Source organism: Gossypium arboreum, chromosome 4 (assembly GCF_025698485.1).
Source record: "Gossypium arboreum isolate Shixiya-1 chromosome 4, ASM2569848v2, whole genome shotgun sequence".
Taxonomy (NCBI): Eukaryota; Viridiplantae; Streptophyta; class Magnoliopsida; order Malvales; family Malvaceae; genus Gossypium; species Gossypium arboreum.
Window position 1 is genome coordinate 89,769,063 of NC_069073.1, and position 4,677 is coordinate 89,773,739.

The window sequence follows — 4,677 nt, forward strand, 5'->3', positions numbered from 1 at the left end:
ATGTCCAACATATATCTGGTTTACACCCCAACTATCAGCAGACTGCAGTTCATCAACAACTGGTTTGCACTTTTGCAGCCTTTTCGAGCTTTGTCAAATCTCTGCAGCATCAATTTCCATCCCCCATAAATGGATTCTCTCATCTCCGGTTTCAAACCCAGGAGAACCTTCCCGCCATTTGTCTTTGCAACTATCATCTCACCATGCATTACTCGAAACCCGGAAAGAGTTCCAACGCTAGCAGCGGTGGTGGCGGTGCTTCCTCTTCGGCTGGTGGTGCTTCGGAGCGTCACCGGTTATATAGGGGAGTAAGGCGTCGGACCAGTGGGAAATGGGTGTCTGAAATTAGAGAACCGAAAAAGCCCAACAGAATCTGGCTGGGTACATTTCCCACTCCTGAAATGGCAGCTATTGCTTATGATGTTGCGGCACTTGCGCTAAAAGGCCAAGATGCTGAGCTTAACTTTCCCAACTCCGCTGCCTCTTTGCCTGTGCCGGCCTCCAGCTCCCCTAGGGATATCCAGGCGGCTGCTACCTCTGCTGCGGCTGCTTTAGGGGCTGCAAACGATGCTTTATTTGGGAATGAGGATAATGAAAGTCAGGGTAATAATATCAGTCGGGTAGTGCCCGAGAAACCCACGACGGCTTATGAGTTTGTGGATGAGGATATGATCTTTGATATGCCTAATGTTCTTGCCAATATGGCTGAAGGGATGCTTCTCAGTCCTCCTCGCTGGGACATTGACATTGCTGCTGATCATGTTCCCGCTTATAACACCGGAGATTATGAGAACCTTTGGAAATTCCCTTAATATAGTAATGATATAAATATCTATACTAATAGTCTTAAAATAACTATGAAAGCTCTCCCTTACAATGAAAAATGAAAAAAGCAAAGACCAGTGGACACTGTTTAGTATATAACAGCGCCAAGCATGAGGTTGCTACCACAAACCTGGGACGGGTGTTTTTGATTGTTTTGTACAGGATTTTCTGTTTTTATGAGGGGCCGCTGTTTGTCTCGCCTCGATTACTGTAAATCTTCTAAGTGTCCGTACACTGTGTGTCCGAGTTGAAGCTTGCTTTAGCAAATAAAAATGTTTTTGAGGCTGCTTGTTTATAATCGTCCGAAGCTGAAAGATAAAAATTGACCCAATTGAATTCATCTGCTGGGTTTGTTGTAAAAGCCTTTTTTGCAGGTTTTGTCTGTGGCTTGATCGGAACAACGTGCAGTTTACAGCACAAAGCAACATATATTCTGATGATCTTCCAACTGTAGATTATCAGTTTTAGTCGTCATGATTGAGTTTTTTTTTTGCACTGCAGAGGATCCATCCGACAGGTATATGCTTCAATACGGCAACGGGAAACAGTCATGATGGTTTTAAGATAAGCAAAATATGAAGGTTTTTTTGATGAAAAAGAGTAATCCGGAATTGCAGATGTTGCTTAAACTTTAATTAAATTAAACCAAAGAAGATAACAAATCACAGACTACAAATTTCCAATATTGTTTGGTGCAGAGAAAAGCAATGCAAGTTGGGAGGTTTAGTCAATAAGAATAATTAAAACGTTGATTTATGGACTTCAATTATCCCTCTCAAACCATTTAATTAACTTAAGATTCTTTCTTTTTGTATCATATATCATGTATAATATAACAAATATATATACAATTAAATTACACTATGTTTTTATATTTAATTTTTAAAGATAATTTATGTTTCAAAAAGCACCTTTACGTTTAAAAGAAATTTAAAGCAATCTTGAAAGTTTTAAAAGATAATAATAATTTTAAATATTAAGTTATGATAATAATAAATAATAATTTTAATTTTAATGTATACTAATAAATATAATATAATATATATCTAATCTAAAGGATTACATTTATTTTAACGTGAAACCTACATTACAAGAAAGATCTTATTTCTTTTGAAAGGTATGCAATTTTCTTTTTACTTAGAGAAATATATTACTTTTTATTTTTCTTTATTTTTTACTAATGCTTTTTTCTTTCAAAATTTCACTTGCATTTCTTTTTACAAATTCAATGTATTTTCTTCATTTTTCCTTTTAAAATCTTGGAAGTCAGTTTTTAATTCATGAATTCTTTTATACTTATTATTTTCCCTTATTCCAGATTGTTACTTAAGTGATAAAAAAGTTTCAAGAAACAAATATTCGTTGGCATACAAGTTATCAATGTTAGAACAAAAATTTCGAAGACCATCTTTCTCAATTTTTATTCTACGGTAAGACTAAAGTTTCCTTTCTTTTATATTAAAACTTTCTCTTAGTTTTTTTCTCTTTATTTTTTTATCCATTAAAACTCCTTCCACTTTCATCACTTCATCCAATTTCTCGTCTCTCGTCATTGCAACTTAGTTCTTCTCAATCACTACAACTTATTAAGTTATTCTACCATAAAAGGATTTATCAAGTTAAGTGCTTTACACCATTTAAAAAAAAAAGAAAAAAGAAACATTGTGTGAATCATATAAACTTTGTACCTATCATTTTATTGTTAGACATATTTTATTGTTAATTTGTCACCATGTTATATTCTGTTTTGACTAAGTCTTTAAACATGTGATCTTATAAGTTATCATTATCTTGGAAGTTTGTTAGTCATGTTTACCCATGTTCATTTATTTTAGCTGAGTTAGTTAATGTAATTACCTACAAAAGCCACTCTTTTAATGGAATAATTGAATCACATTTCAATTTATTATTTTCTTCTACTTCTAGTAGTGGTATCAGAGCTTTAGTTATTAAAGTGAGTGTCTTTCAATTGTGGGTTGTAATGTCTTCCATGAGTTTTGTTCAGCTTGTTATTCTTTACTTTGATGGTCATTGTGATCATTAGATAATGTTGATAGAAATTCTGAGGTCTAAAGAATTTTGGCCAATTATTGATGGGGGAATCCGAGAAAAGTAGAATTGGTGTTGTTTTGACCAATGCTCAACAACTAGAGCTTAAGGGACAAAAAAAGAAAGATTTGAAGGCAAAAAACTATCTTTTTCAAGCCATTGATCGTTCAATCTTGGAAACAATTCTTTGTAAGGATATGTCAAAGAAAATTTAGGATTTCATGAAGAAGAAGTACCAATGGAATGCAAGGGCAAAGTGACCATAACTTCAAATGCTTCATGGTGAATTTGAGACCTTGCGCATGAAACCAGGAGATTCGGTGTCAGATTACTTCTCACTTAGGCTTAGTTTGGATGGGCGATTGTGTGCGGTACGGTGCGTTTAGCTTACTTTTTGTCTCATGCTATAGCATCGCTACTGTATCTATTCTCACCGCCACCGATATTTTTACACTAACCGCAGGTAAACGCACCCTTAGTATGGTAATTGCAAACAAGATGCAGATTCATGGAGAGAGGCTTGCAAATATTACCATTGTTGAGAAAATTTTGTGGTCCATGTTGCCAAAATTTAATTTCGTTATTTGCTCTATTAAAAAATTGAAATATCTTAATACTCTTTCTCTTGATGAGTTGCAATATTCTTTAATAGTTCATGAGTAGAAAATTATCCAACAGGATGCCAAGGAGCAAGCTTTGCAAGTAGTCACAATTGTAAAAAAATTTAAGTGCACAAGAAACAAGTGGAATGGAAGAAACTCAAGTAGAGCTTAAATGGGGAACCAGAAAAAGGATGGTCAGAATGGTTGTGATCGACAACACTTGTATAATAGGAGACCAAAATCTGTAGATGTGACATCCCAAAATTGACCATAGTCGGGAAGTGGTTTCGGGACCGCTAAACCGAGTCACCGACATGTTCGAACGTAATATTTATTGTCTAGAATATGTGAAAATGCATGTGTGAATTTTGAATTCTTTGATTTAGTTAATTTGATTGTGAATTGAAGGAAAAAGGACTCATGTGAAAGGATTTAAATATATGTGGCTAATTTTAAGAAATTAATAAAGGGATGAAGTAAAATAAATGGACTTGCATGTCAAATAGCCCATTCCTAAGGTTAGTGGCCGGCCATGTCAAGAGTGATGGGCAAGGGAAAACATGTTTCAAACATGTTTAGTTAATGGATTATGCTTGAAAGAATAAAGAAATGAAATTGAAAAAAAAGGGATATGATGAAAACAAAGAGAAAAAAAAGTGTCCATCCTCTCATCTTTTTCTTGCTTGGCGAATATACTAAGAAGAAAGGGGAAAAAGCTTGAGAAAATCAGCCATGGGAGCTTACTAGACTAAGGTGTTTTGATACAAGAAGGTATGTTTTATGCCACTCTTGAAAATGCATGCATGATTCGGAGGATTGGTTCAAAATTTTCCTTGAATCTTGAATCGAAACTAGGTTGTTAGGTGAGTTAAATTTCGCCATGAATGTTGTCTCCCTTGGTGAGTGTTTTGATGTTGTTGTGATGAAAGCATGGAGATGAGTGAGTTCGAATGTTTAACAAAAAGGAAATTTTGTGCCATTGAGTTCTTGTTGTTATGTGTGTGTGTGCATGAGTATTCGGCCATGCTATAGAATTTATGTTGCAAAATGATTAATGCTTAATGAGATGTATAATAGTACTTGTGAATGAGCTTGAGGGTATTTAAACAATTAGACATAAAAAGGGTGGTAATGAGGTTGAAAATTGTTGAATGGTTAATTGGGTAATGAATGAAGCATTCGCCATATGGGGTATAAATGG

General features: G+C 34.7%; 1 pseudogene; it reads left to right on the plus strand.

Moving 5' to 3' along the window:
* On the plus strand, positions 1-1,123 carry LOC108472420 (ethylene-responsive transcription factor ERF024-like; annotated as a pseudogene).
* Positions 1,124-4,677: the final 3,554 nt, after the last annotated feature.